This window comes from Rattus norvegicus, chromosome 6 (genome assembly GCF_036323735.1).
Source record: "Rattus norvegicus strain BN/NHsdMcwi chromosome 6, GRCr8, whole genome shotgun sequence".
Taxonomy (NCBI): Eukaryota; Metazoa; Chordata; class Mammalia; order Rodentia; family Muridae; genus Rattus; species Rattus norvegicus.
The window spans coordinates 60,072,788-60,099,383 of record NC_086024.1 but is presented as its reverse complement, the minus strand read 5'-3'; the positions used below and the strand labels follow the sequence as shown (position 1 = coordinate 60,099,383).

General features: G+C 38.5%; 1 long non-coding RNA gene across 5 annotated transcripts in view; it reads left to right on the top strand.

Annotated features, from left to right (window-relative positions):
- The window catches only part of LOC108351227 (uncharacterized), a 40,105-nt gene that overhangs the window by 11,009 nt on the left and 2,500 nt on the right, over positions 1 to 26,596 (top strand). For 2 of the 5 annotated variants that reach the window (XR_001838388.3, XR_010052638.1), the window contains exons 2-3: positions 12,666 to 12,757; positions 14,417 to 14,512. This is a non-coding gene — a long non-coding RNA (uncharacterized LOC108351227). Of the gene's footprint in view, positions 1 to 7,827; positions 7,937 to 10,197; positions 10,821 to 12,665; positions 12,758 to 14,416; positions 15,119 to 26,596 lie in introns of those variants that run through there. The other 3 variants (XR_001838389.3, XR_005505889.2, XR_010052639.1) reach the window with 3 other exon arrangements.

Here is a 26,596-nt window from a genome sequence, read left to right as displayed (position 1 = left end):
GTTCTTAAAACTATAAACTTCCTCTTTAGGATGACCTTACCTGTGTTCAAGTGTGTCTCCTGGGTTGAGATGCTAGTCACATTTGTTACTGGGCTCTTTTATTCTTCCTTTCTGATTTCTCCACTAACCCAAGGTTCATTTCATGGTGTGTAATTAAAATATCTACTGTGATTCCATTAAATAGTATCTGTTGTTTTTAATTTTCATCTCAGCTCATTCTTCTACTACATGGAATCTCTTGAATACATTTCAGATGTGTTGAAAGTATTTATTGGTCATTCTTGATTTCATCAAAGATTACATATGCCTGCATGTATTGTCTCTACTCTAGCTTCTGCCCCTGAAGTTTGTTATCCATGTTGTCTTATTTGAGGTTAGTTTTCTTTGATGTTTTACTGATTCTTTTTTCATTTTTAGAATTCTCGATAGGTTGTTTTTTAGTTTCAAGGTTCAATCCTTCATTGAAATTTTCTCCTCTAATTTGCTCTTATGTTAATTGGACAGAATTTTGTCAAGGTTTTAAGTACATTTCTTAAATTCACTATCTGATCAAATGAGTATTCAATTTGGCCATTGACCCTCTTTTAAGAGTCTGTCTCTTAGTTCTATCTCAGACAGTTCAGATTTCTTGGTGTTAGGGGCTACCATCATAGGGAGGTAAAGGTTAAGAGTGGACTGAAATATGTTGCTGTCTCATAGATTTTGCGTTTCTTTGTTTTGTTTGACATATCTAATGGATCGAAGGTGTACTTCAAGTTTAGCCCTCCTCTTCTGATGCCTTTCCAATTCCATTTTGTTGTTTGTCTGTGCGTGTTGCTACATCAGATTAATCACTAAATTGTGTTTTCTGACACTACTCAGAGGGAAGAGACACTGGTGACCCCTCCCAATAAATGCCAGTCTAGGATTTTCTCATATGTAGGACACTTCTTTGCATTATACTTGTGTCTCTGTTACATGCCAGAGACAGTACTGCTGGGCTACTATTTGAAAAAGATGTGATTATTTGATTATTTATTTATTAGTTTGACTTTGAATTTTGGATTTTTATTGGATATTTTCATTACTTACATTTCAAATGTAATCCCCTTTCCTGATTTCCCCTGTGTAGTTCCCCTATCCCTTCCTTACTTCCCCTGCCACTATAAGAGTGTTCCCCCAACCACCCACTCCCTCCAGTCTCCCCACCCTGGCGTTCCCATACAGAGGGGCATTGAGCTTTCACAGGGCCAAGGGCCTCTCCTCTCATCGATGCCAGATAAGGCCATCCTCTGTTACATATGTGACTGAAACCATGGGTCCCTTCATGTTTGCTCTTTGGTTGGTGGTTTTGTCTTTGATAGCTCTAGGGGTCCAGTGTTTTGATATTGTTGTTCTTCCTATGGGGTTGCAAACCCTATATATATTTGGTTGCATTGGCTAGATGTTTGTCAATCTCTTTTACTTATTTGGAAGAAGCATATATATATATATATATATATATATATATATATATATATATATATATATGTCTCCTGTCAGCATGCACTGCTTGGCATCCACATTATTGTCTGGGATTGGTGACCGTATATGCTATGAATGCCTGGTGAGGCCATCTCTGGATGACCTTTCCCTCAGTCTCTGCTCCATACTTTGTCTCTGAATTTCCTCCTGTGAATATTTTGTTCTCCCTTCTAAGAAGAAGTGAAGCATCCACAATTTGGTCTTCCAAATTCTTGAGCTTCATATGGTATGTATTTTGGGTATTCTGAGCTTTTGGACTAATATCCACTTATCAGTGAATGCATACCATGTGCATGCCATGATATTTTCCAGTTACTTCTATTTGCCTAAGAATTTCATGAAGTCATTATTTTTAAGAGCTGAGTAGTACTCCATTGAGTAAATGTACCACATTTTCTGTATCCATTCCTCGGTTGAAGGATATCAGGGTTCTTTCTAGCTTCTGGTTATTACAAATAAAGCTGCTATGAACAAATAGAGCTTTTTTCTTTGTTACATGTTGGAGTATCTTTTGTGTATATGTCCAAGAGTAATATAGCTGGATCTTCAGGTAGTACTGTGTCCAATTTTTTGAGGAACCTCCAAACTGATTTCCAGAGTGGTTGTACCAGCTTGTAATCCCACCAATTATGGAGGAGTGTTCCTCAGCATCTGTTGTCACCTCAGTTTTTTGACCTTAGCCATTCTGACTGGTGTGAGGTATAGTTCCAGGATTGTTTTGATTTGTATTTCCCTGGTGACTAAGAATGTAGAATATTTCTTTAGGTATTTCTCGGTCACTCGATTTTCTTCAGTTGGGAATTCTTTGATTAGCTTTGTCCCCATTTTTAATAGGACAATTTATTCTATGGAGTCTAACTTCTTGGGTTCCTTGCATATATTGTATTTTAGTCCTCTATCAGATGTAGGGTTGGTAAAGATCTTTTCCCAAACTGTTGGTTACTGTCTTGTCCTATTGACAATGCCCTTTGCTTTACAGAATCTTTGCAATTTTATGAGGTCCCATTTGTCAATTCTTGATCTTAGAGCATATGTCATTGGTGATCTGTTAAGGAAATTCTCCCCTGTGCCTATGTATTGAAGGTTTTTCCCCACTTTTTCTTCCATTAATTTCAGTGTATCAGGTTTTATGTCAAGGTCCTTGATCCACTTGGACCTGAGCAAACAAATTGAAAAGAATGGATCTATTTGCATTCTTCTACAAGTTGACTGCCAGTTGAACGAGCACCATTTGTTGAAAATGTTCCCTCCCTCTGAATGGTTTTAGTTCCCCTGTTAAAGATCAAGTGACCATAGGTGTGTGGATTCATTTCTGGGTTTTCAATTCTATTCCATTGATCTCCCTGCCTGTCTTTGTACAAATACCATACAGCTTTTTTTTTTATCATGATTGCTCTATAATACAGTCTGGGTTTTGTGGATCATGATTTCCTTAGCTATTGTTGAGGATGTTGAGAGTAGTTTTTGCTGTCCTGCTTTTTTCTTTCTTTCTTTTTGTTATTATCCAAATAAACTTGCAAATTGCTTTTTTCAAACTCTGTGAAGATCTGAGTTGGAATTTTGATGGGTTTTTGCATTGAATCTGTAGATTGCTTTTTGCAAAATGTCCAGTTTTACTATAGTAATCCTGCCAATCCATGAGCATGGGAGATCCACCATCTTCAGAAATCTTCAATTTCTTTCTTCATAGACTTGAAATTCTTGCCATACAAATCTTTCACTTGCTTAATTAGTGTCATGTCAAGGTATTTTATGTTGTTTGTGACTGTTGTGAAGAGTTTCATTTCCCTAATTTCCTTCTCAGCCTGTTTATCCTTAGAGTAGAGGAAGGCTACTGATTTGTTTGAGGTAATTTTATATCCAGCCACTTTGCTGAAGTTGTTTATCAGGTTTAGGAGTTCTCTGGTGGAATTTTACTATCATATCATCTGCAAATAGTGATATTTTGACTTTTTCCTTTCCAATTTGTATCCCTTTGACTTCTTTTTGTTTTCTAATTGCTCTGGCTAGGACTTCAGGTACAAGGTAAGGAGAGAGTTGGTAGCCTTATCTAGTCCCTGATTTTAGTGGGATTGTTTCAAGTTTCTCTCCTTTTAGTTTGATGTTGACTATTGCTTTGCCGTATATTTCTTTTTGATATGTTTAGGCATGGGCCTTGAATTCCTGATATTTTCCTGACTTTTCACATGAAGTGGTGTTGAGCTTTGTCAAATGCTTTCTCAGCATTTAATAAGATGATCAATGTTTAAGTGACAAACGAAGAAGAGATGAAGAAAAGGAGAATAGGAGATACCATCTGAAAAATATTTTGGAGTTGTCATTTTTAGATATAAAAACATAGATAGAATTTAATTATATCTTATTTTTATATGTATTGGTGCTTTGTCTGCATGTATGTGTATGAAATTTTCATGTGCCGAGTACCTACAGAGGTGAGAAGGAATTGGATTCCATGGAATCCTGGATTGACATTATTGTTCTAAGCTACCAGGGTACTACAAATTCACCCTCTGAAAAGGTGGTCGGCTTTTAACTACTGAGCTATCTCTCTAACCCCTGTAGAAAATATCTTTCTTGTTTGAAATCATGAAGGAGATTTACAGAGATCTATATTGTTGAGATGAACATTAAGATATAGTAACAATTAATGTACAAAATAGTGCAAGGAGTCATAAAATGTGACAAGTTGGAAAGAAAAAAATAATAAACATTAGATGGAAGAGAAAATAAGTGCAGGTGCCATAAGATATAAAAACTGTAATCTCCAAACAGAATAAAAACATAGTCATGCATCCAATTAAACCACAAAAAAGAAAGAAAAAGGGAGACATGAAGCAATAGCTTTGTTTCTGGTTTACACTGTTTGTGGGGGAAGGTGGGAGTGGGGTGTGATTTTGTAGTCAAGAGAAATATTTCCAGAGCCATAGGCATATAACTTTCAATGGTGGAATAATGAGTGGTGTTCCAAGATATTTAATTACACTGTGAACTCAGAGATTGTGTTATTTCCTGAGAAACCCTGTTTCCAGCTGTGGTGTGGATCAACCCTAATATACACCTTTAATCCCAGATCTTGTGTTTATGGTGACCAAGATGAAATAAAGTTAATTCATGGTCAAGAGGGAGAGCAAGCAACCAGTTGACAGGAAGTGAACACAGGAAAAAAAAACATAGATACTAAGAGAAATTCAGGGTGAGGGATATAGACACACATAGAAAGTAGATGCAAAAAAACATTTATTTTGAGTTTTTTGTTTGTTTATATTTCTTCTTTTTGCTGTTTGTGTTTGTGTGTTTGTGTGTGTGTGTGTGTGTGTGTGTGTGTGTGTGTTTATATGGATATTTTGGGACATCAGCTGAGGAGGAATGTCAGGTAAACACTTTTTCTGCCTCTCTGAGCTAGCAGGCTTCCATCCCAGCATCTGGCTCCTGAGTCTTCATTGCTAAAGCCAAGCATTTGAGGTTTTGTTTAAATCAACATAATTGGTGCTCATTTGTTGGTGGCTCTGACTCTTTGCCATGTTTATATTGAGCTTGCAGAGCTACCTGCATGTGTTGTTGACACTTTGACATGTGGATACTAATTTCAAATGAGCACATGTCTCTTTGTCCAGAAGAAAAAGTAGTGCATCCATGACTGGCCAGACATATAGTTGATCCCAAAGCAGCTACATCATTTAAAAGGGCCCCACCCCAACCTGTTGGATGTACGATGACTCTCTGAACTCTTAATACCTGGGAATCCTCTCTTTCAATTAGCCTTTCATCTTTTATGTGCTCTAGTACCTCCAAAGGTCAAATGCATCTGAGGTATAAGTGAATATATGAGCTGGAATGCTATGTATGGATCTTTTGAACTGCCCATCCCCATTCCTCTAGAAAGTAAAGTGTTAGTAGACCAATTATTATAGTTCTAGCTATCGTTGTGTTATTCTTGTTATTTTATTGCTTTAAATGTGGACCAAAGTCATCTTTTTTTTTCATGGTGGGTATGGGATGCTTGTATTAAGAACATAACCCCCAAAAAGTCATACTCTCATGCTAAAATAGTATTTAACGGGTATATCCCAGTGGTATTGCATAATTTTAACTCTTTTTTGTTAATGAGTTATCTAAAATGTGGCCTCCAATTCACCAGGTGAGTACACATTGCAATTTTTTATTCATAATTACCTTCAAATTTTATACCCATAGGTTTGTCTATAAAGCTACTTTTTGGTGATGTAACACACATCTTTCACACCAAAGTAATAAGAGGGAGTTTATGACTCTATCATGAGTGATGACAGGAAAGATAAACAGATTCAGGTAATTTGGCATGTAGAATTATGAAAGTAGTTGCACAAACTTTTGGAATCAGGAAAATAGCAGTCATAAATCAATGGATGTACCAAACACACAGATGTGGGCTGCAAGGGATAGTCAACCAATGAAAATTCTACAGTTTGATTCAAATAGTAAGTGATAAGATTTTTAGTTCCCTTCTTAAAGATATTGGTTGTCTACTATAAAGACATTCTACAAGCTTTACCTGAGAGTAAAAGGGATTTCAGATCAGATACAGAGGTAGGTGATAAATGGCACCAAACAAAGCCCATGGTAAATTTGGCTTTCAATCTACAACTTTCCAAATTACCACAATAAAGAATTTCTAGTCCATAAATCAAGCTGCAGGACCTACACCAAAGACTCTTTCAGGAAACATAAACTCATAATTCTCTCTCCTAAGCATTATGTTTATGCACATGAAACCGTATTTTTTCTCTTGATAACAACCTGGCTCAGTATTAAGATATGATAGAAATAAGAATAGGTAGGTAGGAATATATATAGGCTGAGAGAGAGAGAGAGAGAGAGAGAGAGAGAGAGAGAGAGAGAGAGAAAGAGAGAGAGAGAGACTTGTTAAAGTCATTTAGAAAACAGCCTCTGGGCTGTAGTATTATTAGTTATCAAGATCTGCGTCTGAGTTTCCTGTCTTTCCACTCTTGACATCTGACAGTTTGCATTTAGATAAAATATAATAATTAAGCCCAAACAAAGAATATCTATAACCAAGAGGATAAAGACAATAAAATAGCATTCTCATTAATTAAATAAATCATCTATGTTTATCACATCCTTTTCCTAGGCTATTTTTACTTTGTGTCTATAGTCACTTATAACTTCATGAAATGGAGATGTTTGGAGTTTCTGAAAGGATTCATTGACTTTATACTTTTATTACCCATAAAATTTATTTTCTAGTAATAATGTCATATGGAGTAGCTAGGTCTAATTTTAGGAAGTATTGATTTTTAAGATCCAAATAATTTTGACTCTTATTGTGACTAATAATTTCATTGTCTTATTATTCTGGCATTAGATCATATTGCAGTTTGGAAAGAAAATGGTCATATTATAGAGGAAATTAGATAATAACAATACTATTTCATGCTTTTTCCAATAAAATTATCCTTTTCAATGCCAACCAACCAGAGCTTCCAGGGACTAAGCCACTACCCAAAGACTACACATGGACTGACCCTGGGCTCCAACTGCATAGGTAGCAATGAATACCCTAGTGAGAGCACCAGTGGAAGGGGAAGCCCTTGGTCCTGCCAAGGCTGGACTCCCAGTGAACGGGATTCTTGAGGGGAGGGCAGTAATGGGGGGGCATGGAGAGGGGAACACCCATATAGAAGGGGAGTGGAAAGGGTTAGGGGATGTTGGCCTAGGGAATAACATTTGAAGTGTAAAGAAGAAATACCCAATTTAATAAAGATGGGAAAAAAGAAAAAATGATCCTTTTTCCATATGCCAAATATTAGTAATGATAATGATAAAGACAAGAGATGAGACTTGTGAGAAATATGATTCCACAAAATTGTCCATAACCGAATGCCATTCTGACTGAGAGTCTAAAAGGAAATGGGAATCCAATAGGAGTCATTTTGTAATACTGCTTACCTACTTCCTATTAGAGAAAATATGAATGTTATTTAGTATTTTTTCAATCCCATCTGTGATAGTTAGTCTTGATTATCAATCTGATGGGATTTAGAATCACCATGAAAACTAACCTCTGGGCACGTCTTGGTGGATTTTCTAGATTAGATTAATTAAAGTGAGAAAATTGATCCTAAATGTGGGTGGCACCATTCCATGGCCTGGAGTCCTGGACTTAATAAAAAGGAAAAGGGGAAATGAGTAATCCCATTCATGAGTGTCTGTTCCTGGCTGCATATGCAGTGAAAACAGCTGCCACAAACCCCAAGTGCAATGACTTCCCCACCACCAGAGATGTATCCTCAGCATGAGAATAAACACAAGTGCTTCTTTCCTTAGGTTCATTTGCTTACATGTTTATAAACAAGAAGACAACCAACTAACACACCAGCTGATTATACCAAGGGATGCTTTGAAGAGTCGTTTAATTGGTGTATACATTCTTAAGGTGCAGTTTCTTAAGCCACAAGTCCACTCTTTGTTTCTCATATTTTATCTATGTGTTCTATGTTTGAACATAAATGTATTTAAATATGTATCTTTTTACATATGTTAATTTTAGGCAATCTTAAAATTCTCTGAGCAGTACCTATAGCTCTATGTGTAGCACATGAAAACACCATGAACTCTGTTGCCAGCAACATGGATTCCATTGCCACAATAGAGTACAGGGTGTCCCCCAAGCAAAGGTTCCTTTTGAAGGTTTAAAACTTGTCTGTTGGTCTAAAACTAGAATTGTTTAAAGCCAATTTATACTGAATAATGAAAGGCTTCTTTTGTGACTCTAAGAAAATGATTAAAATTTTCTAAACATGTAGTAGGAGGTCAGAAAGCAAACAATAATAACCAAAACAATATTTTTAAAGGACCTAATAATATCATCCTTAGGTTTTGGTTTGCGAAAAGTAAGGCCACCTTCATATTTATAATATAAGATAGTATAGCAAGGCAAATTCGAATATTACAGACAATTTTTAAAAAGGTCTCAATACAAAGTATTTAGAAATACGTTATTAACTAGAGTGAATAGAAGTATTGGAGGGTTTTGTGTTCAGAGTTTGTTCTGGAGTTGTTGACATGACTAAAGATGAGTACTGTGCAGCTCTTCTGAAGTTGATATAGATATGTTCTCAAAAGCAGGTAGCATGCATTTCAAATAATAATAATACAACGAAAATATAATCTCTGACATCTTACAAATGCAAGGGAAGTATTGACATCCCTTTCTTTGTTTTTTTAAATTGGATATTTTTTAATTTACATCTCAAATGTTTTTCTCTTTCCAGATTTCCCAGAAATAAGTCCACTATCCCCTTCCCTTCTTCTATAAGGGCATTCCCCTCCCCATCAAACCTTTTTTCTCACCCCCGCCCCCAAACGACATTCCCCTACACTGATGGTCCAACCTTGGCAGAACGAAGGGCTTCTCCTTCCGTTAGTGTTCAACAAGGACTTTCTCTGCTACATATGCAGTTGAAGCCATGGGTTAGTCCATGGGTTAGTCTTTGGGTAGTGTTTTAGTCCCTGGGAGCTCTGGCTGGTTAGAATTGTTGTTCTTATGGGGTTGCAAGCCCCTTTAACTCAATCCTTTCTCTAATTCCTCCAATGTGGGTCCCATTCTCAGTTAACTGGTTTACTGTTAGCATTTACCTCTGTATTTGACATGATTTGGCTGTGTCTCTCAGTAGACATCTATATGGTTCCTGTCAGCATGCCTTCTTAGCTTCATCAAACTTATCTAGTCTTAGTGACTATATATATATATATATATATATATATATATATATATATATATATGCCTGTATATACATGTGGGGCAGACTCTGAATGGCTGTTTCTTCAGTTGCTGCTCCAAACTTTGCCTCCATATCCCCTCCTATGCATATTTTTGTTCTCCCTTTTAAGAAATAGTCAGGCATCCACACTTTGGTCATCCTTCTTCTTGAGCTTCATATGGTCTATGAATTGTATCTTGGATGATTCCAGCTTTTGGGCTAATATTCACTTATCAGTTAATACATACTATATGTGTTTTTCTGTGACTGGGTTACCTTACTCAGGATGATATTTTCTAGTTCAATCCATTTGCCTATGAATTTTGTGAAGTGATTGTTTTTGATAGGTGAATAGTACTCCATTGTGTAGATATATCATATTTTCTGTATCCATTCCTCTGTTGAAGGGCATTTGGGTTCTTTCCAGCTTCTGGCTATCATAAATAAGGCTGTTATGAACATAGTGGAACATGTATCTTTGTTGTATGTTGGAGTACCTTTTGTCTATATGCCCAGGAGAGGAATGGCTGGGTCCTCAGGTAATGCAAAGTCCAATTTTCTGAGGAACCTCCAGACTGATATCCAGAGTGGTTTTGCCAGTTTGCAATCCCACCAATAATGAGGGAGTGTTCCTCTTTCTCTTCATCCTCACCAGCATCTTTTGTTATCTGAGTTTTGGAACTTAGCCATTCTGACTGGTATGAGGTGGACTCTCAGGGTTTTTTGATTTGCATTTCCCTGATGACTCAGGATGTTGAGCATTTCTTTAGGTGCTTCTCAGCCATTCAATATTCCTAAGCTGAGAATTCTTTGTTTAGCTCTGTCCCCATTTTCTAATAGGGTTATTTGGCTCTCTGGAGTCTATCTTCTTGAGTTCTTTGTATATTTTCAATATTAGCCTTCTATCAGATGTAAGATTGTTAAAGATCTTTTCCTAATCTGTTGGTTACCATTGAGCTTCATGCAAGAAATCGAGCTTTCTTAAGAAAGTCCTTCAATGTACAAACTAGAAAAGGCTGGTTTTATATAGATGACTTATAAAGTGTCACATGATTCACAGTCTAATACTTCTGGTCCTTATTCTTCAACTCAGTAACCTAATTTCTGGTCTACTTCTTTGCCTTGAAACAAAAGAACATGGAAATAGGTGTCTGGCAAAGTCAGATCTGCATTTATTACACTGCTCACGAAAGTCCGTCCCATCAGGTTTGAGGAGATCCTTGATGTGATGTCTTTTCTTTCAGACAAAGACAGACTTGACTCCCACTGTAAGGAGTACCACAAGCCAAGCTATCCAACCATCAAAAGGCCTAGCTTATACAACCACAGGCTCTCTTATTATTTGGTCAATCTCTGTGAACACCTATGAGCCCATGTTAGTTGATTTTGTGGATTTTTCTTATGGGGTCATTGACTCATCTGACTCCTTTCTCCTGTTCTTCAGAATTCCCTGAACTCCACCTACAGTTTGTCTATGGAACTCTACATCTTTTTCCTTCAGGTGCTGGATGAAGCTTCTCTGATTGATGATTATTCTAGGCTCCTGTTTAAAGTATAGTAAGTACAGAAGAATATTATTAGGAATTATTTCATTGACTTTTTTTTCAGGTTATGTTTAGTTTTATTTTAGGTCTGTGGGCATTCCAGCCTCAGGGTCCTGGCTCTTCAGGCAATGTTGGTGTGAGCTACCTCTGGTGACATGGGTATCAATCTGGAACAGCAATTGGTTGGCCATCCCATTAGTTCTGGACCAAGTTAATGCCTTTTCTAATTGGTGCAATAACCTTATTTCACCCCTATGCATTTAGCTTAGCTCTCTAAATCCCTGGAGCTCACAGGGAAAAGACTCTAACCAATTCTTAATTGTCAGTTACTATTTTTGTTTTGTTCATGTTTTTGTCTCATGACTCACTGAGTTTAACCAAGGCCATTAGCATGCATACGGATGTGCTGCTATCCATGGGATTATGACTAACACATCATTGATTTCATTACTGAATAAAATGAATTCCTTTGGTCCAGAAGACCATGACTGTGCTCTTTGCTCCCCTCAGTGAACGGAGGCCCAGCGAGGCCTTTCACCCTCTATGTTGAGCACCAATGGAAGGAGAAGCCCTTGGTTCTGCCAAGGCTGGACCCTCCAGTGTAGGGGAATGTTGGCTAGGGGGTACTGGAAGAGGGGATGGATAGGGAGGAGAACACTTTTATAGAAGAAGGGGGGATGGGATAGGGGGCTTATTTCCAGGAAACTAGGAAAGGGAATAACATTTGAAATGCAAATAAAAATATCCAATAAACAAAACCAGGAGGGATGTCAATACTTCCCTTCCAGTTGTAAGATTTCAGAGATTATACGTTTGGGTTTGTAATTATCACCTGAAATGTGTGTTACCTGCTTTTGAGAACATATCTATATCAACTTCAGAAGAGCTGCACAGTACTCATCTTTAGTCATGTCAACGACTCCAGAACAAACTCTGAACACAAAACCCTCCAATACTTCTATTCACTCTAGTTAATAACGTATTTCTAAATACTTTGTATTGAGACCTTTTTAAAAATTGTCTGTAATATTCGAATTTGCCTTGCTATCCTCTCTTATGTTAGTGGTATTGTTTTATGGGAATTAATATACACTATCACAAAATTTAAGAGTTTTTGAGTGTCCTGGCTAAACCATGCCCTTAACACTTCTCAGCATGTTACCTATGATTCATCCCTTTCATGCATCTTAATAATCACCCATCTCTTATATTCTTGCAGCCTGTTCTTCTAAGATGTTACTGGGGTTTTGAAGGGCCATATGGATATCCTGTTACTTTTTAGTTGTTTTTTTTAAATCCCTTATAGTGTTGTATAATATATCTTGTTTAGCAGTGAGGTCTTTGCCAATTTTTGTGGAATGTCTAGTACTTATAAGGATATTTTCCAAAGAGGCATATCATAAGAGAATTAATGGGAGTTTCATTGCATAAGGTAGATAATACTTCAGTCACTTTTGCTAATTTATTTTTTAGTGCTATTTTATGTTTTAACATTCTATGACTGTAGAGTGATAAAAATAGTAAATTCAATAAAAATGTGTATAATAGATCAGTTTATGTAAACAGACTCAAATGTTTGTCTATCGGAAGTGAGTTCTATTATTACATAATGTATCAATACCTGTGTGGGTAGGAATAATACTTTTAAATACATTCTTCCCTGTTGCTAAGGTGGAGGCTTTCTTCAAGAGATTATTTCACCCCATGGTAGATGTGGTAGTTTGAATATGCTTGGCCCAGGGAGTGGCACTCTTAGTAGATGTGGTTTTGTTGGAGGAAGTGTGTCCCTGTAAGGGTGGGCTTTGATACCTTCCTCCTACTGCCTAGAAGACAGTAGTCTTCTTCTATTTACCTTCAGAACAAGATGTAAAATTCTCAGCTCTTCCAGTACCAGCCTGGAATGGTGACATTCTTCCTGCCATGACAATAATGGTCTGAACTTCTGACTCGGTAAGCCAGCCCCAATTGAATGTTGTCCTTTCTTTGTGTTGCCTTGTTCATGGTGCCTCTTTACAGCAATGTAAAAACATGCAAGCTTAGCATTAAGACAAATTTATATCTTCCTGTTTTAGACATACAAATAAAACATTTCATGTTTCAAATATTCTATCCAGTAAAAATACAAAACATAAAATGCTTGATCTCTTAGCCATTTTCTACAGCTACAAGCTACTACCATTTAAGGCAGAAAGTTGTGTTTCAGTTAATATCAATGACTCTAATTGATACCTATGAAATTTTAATACTCTTATAGCCTCAAATGTAATTATATGATTACATATTATCTTAAATTTTATCGTCATGACATAATTTTATGCTATACTTCAACTTTCCAATATAATGTTTATCTATTTCCATTGTGAAACAACCTTTTACATCATAATTTTATTTTAATATGTAAAATTATATGAAGTACAATTCCTATTCTCTCTATTTTTTATCAAATATATTTCTGTACTTTTAACACTTTCTAGTCATTTTTTATACTTCATACTCACATGGATTTTTAAGACTCTGAATTTAGAAAAGTGATCTAAGAAACAAATTTTGATGTTTTACTGAAAATGAGGGAAGCTTTATGTGAAACACAGAAGGCATGATGATATATTGTATGTTAAGTATCTACAATTACAAATACAGGCAAAACATGATATGAATCCTGAAGACATTTGGATTTCCTCTTACGAATTGTGGTAGTTTGTACAAGAAGTGTCCCCCCCCCATAGTAATTTGAACACCTGGTTCCCAGCTGGTAGCATTATTTGGGGGAGGGTTACTTAATGTACTCTTGCTGGAGGCAGTATGCCAGTGGAGGATGGATATTGAGGTTAAAATTCTTATGACACTTGAAATTCATCTACTACTCCATGCTTTCAGTTCTGGGTCTGAGCAGTTGTTTCCTGTTCTGACTGCTATGTCTACTGCTTACTTATCCTTTCTTAGTATCCCTCACTCTTCCCACTTAAGAACATAAGCCCAAGTCAACTTTTGTTTCCTCTATGTTGCTTTGACCATGGTTACATGGTTACAGAAAAGTAATCACTACACAAACAAATTTAAATTGAGTAGATTTTAAAGATGTGTTTAATTTCTATATATTGAAAGGGTTCCAATTAGCTTTTTATAAGAACGTACTTACAAACCAACTTGAATTTAACCCTTTTCAGAATGACTTCATCGTGTAATTATTTCTTATAATATACATCAAAACTAACTTATACAAAATCTACCCAGAAATCATATGTTTGTACAGGTGTGCATTTGTATGTTGTATGTATATTTAAAACCTTTAAGTGAAAACTTTACACATAAGATAAGGTAAAACAGGTGGCCAATTTTATCAATGTAAATATAGAATACTGAATCAAAATTTATAATGGGTGAAATAAATTAACATCACATTTTTTTATCTTGTCAAACTATTTCTTACTGTTGTTTTAAGTAAACCTCATACTCATTTTTACAGAGACTTTAAGATGTCCTTTTGTTTTGCTCTGGTTTTACGTTTTGTTTTATAGTCATAAGCCAGTTTGATAACTAATATTTCAATGTTTGTAGTTTAGATATGAGGAGCTTGATGTAGTAACCTTGACTGACCTCTTTTCTTAGAGATAAAAGGCAGAATCACAGGTCTTCCTGGTTGCTGCCGCTGCAGAGAGCCCCTGGGCAGCACCCCACGAGCGAACCTGAGCCTCGGGACCACAGGTAAGACCAAATTTTCTGCTGCAAGAAAGCTGCCTGGTGAGCTTGGGACACACGGAAGCAGAATTTCTCTAGGACCGGGCACGTTCTGTGTTTACCAGAAGTCCCACACCCGCGGATCCCGGCCCACAGCAGCTCTCTGCTCCCAGACCCTGTGAGAGAGAGACCCAACCGCCTGGTCAGGTGGTCACTCCTGAGGCTGCAGAGCGGAAGAGACCACCAACACTGCTCACCCCTGCCCACATCCCTGGCCCAAGAGGAAACTGTATAAGGCCTCTGGGCTCCCGTGGGGGAGGGCCCAGGAGCTGCAGGACACCTGCCTGAGACACCGCCTGAACCGGAAAGAAACAGACCGGATAAACAGTTCTCTGCACCCAAATCCCGTGGGAGGGAGAGCTAAACCTTCAGAGAGGCAGACAAGCCTGGGAAACCAGAAGAGACTGCTCCCTGCACACACATCTCGGATGCCAGAGGAAAAAGCCAAAGACCATCTGGAACCCTGGTGCACTGAAGCTCCCGGAAGGGGCGGCACAGGTCTTCCTGGTTGCTGCCGCTGCAGAGAGCCCGTGGGCAGCACCCCACGAGCGAACTTGAGCCTCGGGACCACAGGTAAGACCAAATTTTCTGCTGCAAGAAAGCTTCCTGGTGAACTCAAGACACAGGCCCACAGGAACAGCTGAAGACCTGTAGAGAGGAAAAACTACACGCCCAAAAGCAGAACACTCTGTCCCCATAACTGACTGAAAGAGAGGAAAACAGGGCTACAGCACTCCTGACACACAGGCTTATAGGACAGTCTAGCCACTGTCAGAAATAGCAGAACAAAGTAACACTAGAGATAATCTGATGGCGAGAGGCAAGCGCAGGAACACAAGCAACAGAAACCAAGACTACATGGCATCATCGGAGCCCAATTCTCCCACCAAAGCAAACACGGAATATCCAAACACACCGGAAAAGCAAGATCTAGTTTCAAAATCATATTTGATCATGATGCTGGAGGACTTCAAGAAAGACATGAAGAACTCCATTAGAGAACAAGTAGAAGCCTACAGAGAGGAATCGCAAAAATGCCTGAAAGAATCGCAAAAATCCCTGAAAGAATTCCAGGAAAACATAAATAAACAAGTAGAAGCCCATAGAGGGGAGACACAAAAATCCCTGAAAGAATTCCAGGAAAACACAGTCAAACAGTTGAAGGAATTAAAAATGGAAATAGAAGCAATCAAGAAAGAACACATGGAAACAACCCTGGATATAGAAAACCAAAAGAAGAGACAAGGAGCTGTAGATACAAGCTTCACCAACAGAATACAAGAGATGGAAGAGAGAATCTCAGGAGCAGAAGATTCCATAGAAATCATTGACTCAACTGTCAAAGATAATGTAAAGCGGAAAAAGCTACTGGTCCAAAACATACAGGAAATCCAGGACTCAATGAGAAGATCAAACCTAAGGATAATAGGTATAGAAGAGAGTGAAGACTCCCAGCTCAAAGGACCAGTAAATATCTTCAACAAAATCATAGAAGAAAACTTCCCTAACCTAAAAAAAGAGATACCCATAGACATACAAGAAGCCTACAGAACTCCAAATAGATTGGACCAGAAAAGAAACACCTCCCGTCACATAATTGTCAAAACACCAAACGCACAAAATAAAGAAAGAATATTAAAAGCAGTAAGGGAAAAAGGTCAAGTAACATATAAAGGGAGACCTATCAGAATCACACCAGATTTCTCGCCAGAAACTATGAAGGCCAGAAGATCCTGGACTGATGTCATACAGACCCTAAGAGAACACAAATGCCAGCCCAGGTTACTGTATCCAGCAAAACTCTCAATTAACATTGGTGGAGAAACCAAGATATTCCATGACAAAACCAAATTTACACAATATCTTTCTACAAATCCAGCACTACAAAGGATAATAAATGGTAAAGCCCAACATAAGGAGGCAAGCTATACCCTAGAAGAAGCAAGAAACTAATCGTCTTGGCAACAAAACAAAGAGAATGAAAGCACACAAACATAACCTCACATCCAAATATGAATATAAAGGGAAACAATAATCACTATTCCTTAATATCTCTCAATATCAATGGCCTCAACTCCCCAATAAAAAGACATAGATTAACAAACTGGATACGCAACGAGGACCCTGCATTCTGCTGGCTACAGGAAACACACCTCAGAGACAAAGACAGACACTACCTCAGAGTGAAAGGCTGAAAACAACTTTCCAAGCAAATGGTCAGAAGAAGCAAGCTGGAGTAGCCATTCTAATCTCAAATAAAATCAATTTCCAACTAAAAGTCATCAAAAAAGATAAGGAAGGACACTTCATATTCATCAAAGGAAAAATCCACCAAGATGAACTCTCAATCCTAAATATCTATGCCCCAAATAAAAGGGCACCTACATACGTAAAAGAAACCTTACTAAAGCTCAAAACACACATTGCACCTCACACAATAATAGTGGGAGATTTCAACACCCCACTCTCATCAATGGACAGATCATGGAAACAGAAATTAAACAGTGATGTCAACAGACTAAGAGAAGTCATGAGCCAAATGGACTTAACGGATATTTATAGAACATTCTATCCTAAAGCAAAAGGATATACCTTCTTCTCAGCTCCTCATGGTACTTTCTCCAAAATTGACCATATAATTGGTCAAAAAACGGGCCTCAACAGGTACAGAAAGATAGAAATAATCCCATGCGTGCTATCAGACCACCACAGCCTAAAACTGGTCTTCAATAACAATAAGGGAAGAATGCCCACATATACTTGGAAATTGAACAATGCTCTACTCAATGATAACCTGGTCCAGGAAGAAATAAAGAAAGAAATTAAAAACTTTTTAGAATTTAATGAAAATGAAGATACAACATACTCAAACTTATGGGACACAATGAAAGCTGTGCTAAGAGAAAAACTCATAGCGCTGAGTGCCTGCAGAAAGAAACAGGAAAGAGCATATGTCAGCAGCTTGACAGCACACATAAAAGCTCTAGAACAAAAAGAAGCAAATACACCCAGGAGGAGTAGAAGGCAGGAAATAATCAAACTCAGAGCTGAAATCAACCAAGTAGAAACAAAAAGGACCATAGAAAGAATCAACAGAACCAAAAGTTGGTTCTTTGAGAAAATCAACAAGATAGATAAACCCTTAGCCAGACTAACGAGAGGACACAGAGAGTGCGTCCAAATTAACAAAATCAGAAATGAAAAGGGAGACATAACTACAGATTCAGAGGAAATTCAAAAAATCATCAGATCTTACTATAAAAACCTATATTCAACAAAATTTGAAAATCTTCAGGAAATGGACAATTTCCTAGACAGATACCAGGTATCGAAGTTAAATCAGGAACAGATAAACCAGTTAAACAACCCCATAACTCCTAAGGAAATAGAAGCAGTCATTAAAGGTCTCCCAACCAAAAAGAGCCCAGGTCCAGACGGGTTTAGTGCAGAATTCTATCAAACCTTCATAGAAGACCTCATACCAATATTATCCAAACTATTCCACAAAATTGAAACAGATGGAGCCCTACCGAATTCCTTCTATGAAGCCACAATTACTCTTATACCTAAACCACACAAAGACACAACAAAGAAAGAGAACTTCAGACCAATTTCCCTTATGAATATCGACGCAAAAATACTCAATAAAATTCTGGCAAACCGAATTCAAGAGCACATCAAAACAATCATCCACCATGATCAAGTAGGCTTCATCCCAGGCATGCAGGGATGGTTTAATATACGGAAAACCATCAACGTGATCCATCATATAAACAAACTGAAAGAACAGAACCACATGATCATTTCATTAGATGCTGAGAAAGCATTTGACAAAATTCAACACCCCTTCATGATAAAAGTCCTGGAAAGAATAGGAATTCAAGGCCCCTACCTAAACATAGTAAAAGCCATATACAGCAAACCAGTTGCTAACATTAAACTAAATGGAGAGAAACTTGAAGCAATCCCACTAAAATCAGGGACTAGACAAGGCTGCCCACTCTCTCCCTACTTATTCAATATAGTTCTTGAAGTTCTAGCCAGAGCAATCAGACAACAAAAGGAGATCAAGGGGATACACATCGGAAAAGAAGAGGTCAAAATATCACTATTTGCAGATGACATGATACTATATTTAAGGGATCCCAAAAGTTCCACCAGAGAACTACTAAAGCTGATAAACAACTTCAGCAAAGTGGCTGGGTATAAAATTAACTCAAATAAATCAGTTGCCTTCCTCTATACAAAAGAGAAACAAGCCGAGAAAGAAATTAGGGAAACGACACCCTTCATAATAGACCCAAATAATATAAAGTACCTCGGTGTGACTTTAACCAAGCAAGTAAAAGATCTGTACAATAAGACCTTCAAGACACTGAGGAAAGAAATTGAAGAAGACCTCAGAAGATGGAAAGATCTCCCATGCTCATGGATTGGCAGGATTAATTTAGTAAAAATGGCCATTTTACCAAAAACAATCTACAGATTCAATGCAATCCCCATCAAAATACCAATCCAATTCTTCAAAGAGTTAGACAGAACAATTTGCAAATTCATCTGGAATAACAAAAAACCCAGGATAGCTAAAGCTATCCTCAACAGTAAAAGGACTTCAGGGGGAATCACTATCCCTGAACTCAAGCAGTATTACAGAGCAATAGTGATAAAAACTGCATGGTATTGGTACAGAGACAGACAGATAGACCAATGGAATAGAATTGAAGACCCAGAAATGAACCCACACACCTATGGTCACTTGATTTTTGACAAAGGAGCCAAAACCATCCAATGGAAAAAAGATAGCATTTTCAGCAAATGGTGCTGGTTCAACTGGAGGGCAACATGTAGAAGAATGCAGATCGATCCATGCTTATCACCCTGTACAAAGCTTAAGTCCAAGTGGATCAAGGACCTCCACATCAAACCAGACACACTCAAACTAATAGAAGAAAAACTAGGGAAGCATCTGGAACACATGGGCACTGGAAAAAATTTCCTGAACAAAACACCAATGGCTTATGCTCTAAGATCAAGAATCGACAAATGGGATCTCATAAAACTGCAAAGCTTCTGTAAGGCAAAGGACACTGTGGTTAGGACAAAATGGCAACCAACAGATTGGGAAAAGATCTTTACCAATCCTACAACAGATAGAGGCCTTATATCCAAAATATACAAAGAACTCAAGAAGTTAGACCGCAGGGAAACAAATAACCCTATTAAAAAATGGGGTTCAGAGCTAAACAAAGAATTCACAGCTGAGGAATGCCGAATGGCTGAGAAACACCTAAAGAAATGTTCAACATCTTTAGTCATAAGGGAAATGCAAATCAAAACAACCCTGAGATTTCACCTCACACCAGTGAGAATGGCTAAGATCAAAAACTCAGGTGACAGCAGATGCTGGCGAGGATGTGGAGAAAGAGGAACACTCCTCCATTGTTGGTGGGATTGCAGACTGGTAAAACCATTCTGGAAATCAGTCTGGAGGTTCCTCAGATAATTGGACATTGAACTGCCTGAGGATCCAGCTATACCTCTCTTGGGCATATACCCAAAAGATGCCTCAACATATAAAAGAGACACGTGCTCCACTATGTTCATCGCAGCCTTATTTATAATAGCCAGAAAATGGAAAGAACCCAGATGCCCTTCAACAGAGGAATGGATACAGAAAATGTGGTACATCTACACAATGGAATATTACTCAGCTATCAAAAACAACGAGTTTATGAAATTCGTAGGCAAATGGTTGGAACTGGAAAATATCATCCTGAGTGAGCTAACCCAATCACAGAAAGACATACATGGTATGCACTCATTGATAAGTGGCTATTAGCCCAAATGCTTGAATTACCCTAGATCCCTAGAACAAACGAAACTCAAGACGGATGATCAAAATGTGAATGCTTCACTCCTTCTTTAAATGAGGAAAAAGAATACCCTTGGCAGGGAAGGGAGAGGCAAAGATTAAAACAGAGACTGAAGGAACACCCATTCAGAGCCTGCCCCACATGTGGCCCATACATATACAGCCACCCAATTAGACAAGATGGATGAAGCAAAGAAGTGCAGACCGACAGGAGCCGGATGTAGATCTCTCCTGAGAGACACAGCCAGAATACAGCAAATACATAGGCGAATGCCAGCAGCAAACCACTGAACTGAGAATAGGTCCCCTATTGAAGGAATCAGAGACAAAACTGGAAGAGCTTGAAGGGGCTCGAGACCCCAAAAGTACAACAATGCCAAGCAACCAGAGCTTCCAGGGACTAAGCCACTACCTAAAGACTATACATGGACTGACCCTGGACTCTGAACCCATAGGTAGCAATGAATATCCTAGTAAGAGCACCAGTGGACGGGGAAGCCCTGGGTCCTGCTAAGACTGAACCCCCAGTGAACTAGTCTATGGGGGGAGGGCGGCAATGGGGGGAGGGTTGGGAGGGGAACACCCATAAGGAAGGGGAGGGGGGAGGGGGATGTTTGCCCGGAAACCGGGAAAGGGAATAACACTCGAAATGTATATAAGAAATACTCAAGTTAATAATAATAATAAAAAAAAGGCAGAATCAGAACAAACCCCCAAACAGACTAAAAGACAAAAAGATCCTGTTTTATTTGCGTACGAATACAAACATTAAATCTTAAAGAAAGGCCAAGAAGTAGATTAAGAGACAAAAATGAGACATAAAAAAATCACTTGAAATCAACAATAACTGTTGACACAGGATAGCAAGAAATGGAAAGAATGTGCAACACAAATCCATTCAGAGTTTCCCTTAACAAGCAAAGAGGGTGGAGCATCTGCTTCTCACAGACACCAGTATAATCTGAATGCAGAGACTAGGTGAAGGCAGAAAAGATCATCTGTGTTTCCTCTCAGATTAAATCGGTGCCCTGAGTGGACCTTGGGTGCTGGCTCTGCACCCAGACCCACAACACCCAGAGGAAGCCCAACTCCCAGGTGCTCTAACACACCCAGGATCCTCCTCTGGGTGAGGAGGCCACAACAACTGTCCCAACACCTGGAGTAACTGGGACCCCTGGAAACCAGGGAGGCAGGAACCTCCACCCAGTCAGTGGCATGAGTTCCATCCAGTCTGAACAAGTGCCCTGAGCAGACTTGGGTGCTGGTTCCACACCCAGTCCCAAAACACCTAGAGGAAGACCGACTCCCAGGCATTATAAAATGCCCAGGATCACAAAGGAAACTCAACTCCCAGGAGATTGGAAACAACCAGGAACACTGGATCTTTGACACACTCAATATCACAGTTGAGGTCACAACATCTTTTCCAACACGCAGCATAACTGGGACCCCAATAGGAACCAGGGAAACCCAAACCCCACCAGTCCGAGGCAGGGGTTCCTTACAGCTTGCACTTTTGCCTTGTGCAGACCCAGGGCTTGCTCCCCATTCACTCCTGCAACACCCCAAGAAAGCTTGATTCAGAGGAGCTCTGACACAATAGGATCTCAGGAACTTGGTCACACCAGGATTTTAGGATCCCAGAGGCAGCTAGAGTCACAGGAGCTCTGACACACCCAGGATCTCAGGATCACTGCATTACAGAATCAAAGGATCACAAAGACAACTGGACTCTGAGGAGTTCTGACACAACCAGGATGACAGGAGAGACAGGCTCCTGCCCGAGACAGCAGGGGCTAGTACCAGTAGAGATAACCAGATGAAGAGAGGCAAGTGCAAGAACATAAGCAACAGAAACCAAGGCTACTTGGCATCATCAGAAACTACTCCCACTACAGCAAATCATGGATAATCCATCACACCAGGAAAACAAGATTTGGATTAAAAAAAATCACATCTCATGATGATAATAGAGGACTTTAGGAAGGACATAAATAACTACCTTAAAGAAATACAGGACAACACAGGTAAACAGGTAAAAGCCCTTAAAGAAACCACAAACATCCCTTAAAGAATTGCTAGAAAACACCCAAACAGGTGAAGGAACTGAACAAAACTATATAGGATCTGAAAATGGAAATAGAAACAATAAAGAAATCAAAAAGGGAAACAACCCTGGTGTGATGGTTTGCATAAGCTTCGCCCACAGAGTGACACTATTAGAAGATGTGACCTCATTGGAGGAGGTGCGTCCAATGGGGGTAGGCTTGTATACCCTCCTCCTAACTGCCTGAGGATATTCAGTCTGTTCCTGGCTTCCTTCAGATGAAGATGTAGAACACTCAGCTCCTCCTGCACCAAGCCTGCTTGGATGCTGCCATGCTTCCACCTTGATGATAATGAACTAAACCTCTGAACCTGTAAATCAGCCCCAATTAAATGTTGTCTTTTAAAAAACTTACATTGGTCATGGTGTCTGTTCACAGCAATAAAGCTCTAACTAAGACGCCTGGATATAGAAAACCTAGGAAACAGATTAGGAGTCATAAATGCAAGCATCACCAACAGAATACAAGAGATAAGAGAGAGAATCTCAGTTGGAGAAGATACCATAGAAAACATTGACACAACAGTCAAAGAAAATGCAAAATGAAAAAAAAAAAAACCCTCCTACCCAAAACATCCAGGAAATCCAGAACACAATGAGAAGGCCAAACCTAAGGATAGTAGGTATAGAGAAGACAGAAGATTCCCAACTTAACAGGCCAGTACATATCTTTGACAAAATTATAGAAGAAAACTTCCTTAACCTAAAGAAAGAGATGTCCATGAATATATAAGAAGCCTAAAGAACTCCAAATACACCAGAAAAGAAACTCCTTCCATCACATAATAATCAAAACCACAAATGCACGAAACCAAAAGAATATTAAAAGCAGCAAAGGAAAAAGGTCACGTAACACATATAAAGGCAGATCTATCAGAATTTCACCAGACTTTTCACCAGAGACTATGAAAAACAGAAAATCCTGGGCAGATGTTATACAGACCCTAAAAGAATACAAATGCCAGTCCAGGCTACTATACCCAGGAAAACACTCAATTGACATAGAGAAACCAAGATATTCCATGACAAAATCAAATTTGCACAATATCTTCACACAAATCTAGCCCTACAAAGGATAATAGAAGGAAAACTCTAACACAAGGAGGGGAGCTACACCCTAGAAAGAACACGAAATGAACCTTCTTTCAACAAGCCCAAAAGAAGATAGCTAAACACACATAATTCCACCTCTAACAACAACAACAACAACAACAATAAAATAACTTGAAGCAACAATCACTTTTCCTTAAAATCTCTAGACATCAATTCCCCAATAAAAATTATAGACTAACTCATTGGGTACATACATAAGGTCCAGGATTTTGCTGGATACAGGAAACACAGCTCAATGAAAAATACAGACAATACCTCAGAGTAAATGGCAAATGGTCCCAACAAACAAATTGGAGTAGACATTCTTATATTGAATAAAATTGATTTTCAACCAAAAGTTATCAAAAAAGTTAAGGAAGTACACTTCATACTCATCCAAAAAAAATCTACCAAGATGACTCTAAATTCTGAACATCTATGCTCCAAATGCAAGGGAACCCACATTCATAAAAGAAATGTTACTGAAGCTCAAAACAAACAATAATAGTAGGAGACCTCAAAATCCCACTCTCATCAATGGGCAGATCATAGAAACAGAAACTAAACAGAGACAGGGTGAAACTAAAAGAAGTTATGAACCAAGTGATCTAACAGATATCTGTAGAACATTTCCTAAAACAAAAGAAAATACCTTCTTCTCATTACCTCATTGTACCTTTTCGAAAATTAACCACATAATTGGTAGCAAAACAGGCCTCAACAAATACAAAAGGATTGAAATAATCTCTTGCATCCTGTCATAACACCATGAAGGAAGGCTGGTCTTCAATAACAACAACAACAACAAGCCAGAAAGCCCACACACATAGAAGCTGAACAATGTTCTACTCAATGATAACTTGGTCAAGAAAGAAATAAAGAAATAAAAGACTTTTTAGAGTTTAGAAAATGAAGGTACAACACATAGCCAAACTTATTGCACACAATGAAAGCAGTGCTAAGAGGAAAACTCATAGCTCTCAGTGCCTCCAAAAAGAAACTGTAAAGAGCGTACACTAGCAGCTTGACAGCACACCTGAAAGCTCTAGAATGAAAAGAAGCAAATACACCCAAGAGGAGTAGATGTCAGGAAATAATCAAACTTAGAGCTGAAATCAACCAAGTAGAAGTAAAAAGAACTATACACAGAATCAACAAAACTAGAAGCTGGTTCTTTGAGAAAAGATAGATTAAAAACCTTAGCCAGACTAACCGAAAGGCACAGAGAGAGTGTCCAAATTAACAAAATCAGAAATGAAAAGGAAGACATAACAACAATATCTGAGGAAATTAAAAGAATCATTAGATCCTACTACAAAAGCCTAAACTCAACAAAACTGGAAAGTGTGGAGGCAATGGACAATTTTCTAGACAGATACCAGGTACCGAAGTTAAATCAGGATCAGATGAACCATCTAAACAGTCCCATAATGTTGCAGTAAATATTAAAGAATTCAGAAGTTCTTATCCAGAGCTAGTGCCAGTACCCTTATGGCCATGTGGCACTGTGAGGTATCTTTATCTCAGCGTCTCCAAGCTGCTCCCAAGGACTCTCAGACACAGGTGATCCATGAGCCATTCCAGTGTGGCACCTTGCCAAACTGGTCCCAAGTGTTGGTTCTAGCACCCGCGGGGCCATATGGAACTAACCATAATTTATCTCTGGTTAGTATCCCTCCCAGTGGCTCTCTACTAGCCAGAAACTCTTTGGTTCCAGCTACCCAGTAAAATTAAGACTCAATAAACTGCAACCCAACAATCAGATTTATATGTTAAATTTTCAATCCACAATGCATCCACATAACAAACTCACAACCAATTGAAAAAGCTATAAACTGTCCACCTAGATAAGATAAATTGATCTGTAGAAATCTATCCCCTAAGAAATATACATAACAACCTGTATCTATGTAGAGATGCATGAAAAGGATCATTTAAGTCTGCCTCCATGTTGTCTCTCTAGTCCTTTTTGCTTCTCCATTTCCTTCTAAAACTTTGTTCCCACCTCACTTCCTTCTGTAAGGTATTGGTACAGAGACAGGCAGATAACTCAATGGAATATAATTAAAGACCCAGAAATGAACCCACATACCTATGTTCATTTGATCTTTGACAAAGGTGCTAGAAGCATCCAGTGGAAAAAAGATAGCATTTTTAAAAAATGGTGCTGGTTCAACTGGAGGTCAGCATGTAGAAGAATGCAAATCAACCCATTCTTGTCCTGTACAAAGCTTAAGTCCAAGTGGATCAAGGACCTCCACAGAAAATCAGATACACTCAAAATAATAGAAGAAAAGGTAGAGAAGAGCCTTGAACACATGGGCACTGTGGAAAATTTCCTGGACAAAACATTAATGGCTTATGCTCTAATATCAAGAATCGACAAATCATAAAACTTCAAAGGTTTTGTAAGGCAAAAGACACTGTCATTAGGACAAAATGGAAACCAACAGATTGGGAAAAGATCTTTATCCTATATCCCATAGGGGGCTAATATCCAATATATATGAAGAACTCAAGAAGTTAGACTCCAAGATGCAAATAATCCTAATAAAAATGGGGTACAGAGCTAAAGGAAGAATTCTCACCTAAGGAATATCAAATGGCTGAGAAGTACCTAAAGAAATGTTTATCATCCTTAGTTATCAGGGAAATGCAAATCAAAACAACCCTGAGGTTTCACCTCACACCAGTCAGAATGGCCATGGTCAAAAATTCAGGAGACGACACATGCTGGGAAGGATGTGGAGAAAGAGGAACACTCCTCCTTAGTTAGTGGGATTGCAAGCTGGTACACTCTGGAAATCAGTCTGGAGGGTCCTTAGAAAATTGGACATTGTACTACTGGAGGACCCAGCTATACCATTCCTGGGCATATACCCAAAAGATGCTCCAAATTAACAAGGACAAATGCTCCAGTATGTTCAAGGCAACTCTATTTATAATAGTCAAAAGCTGGAAAGATCCAAGATGTCCTGGT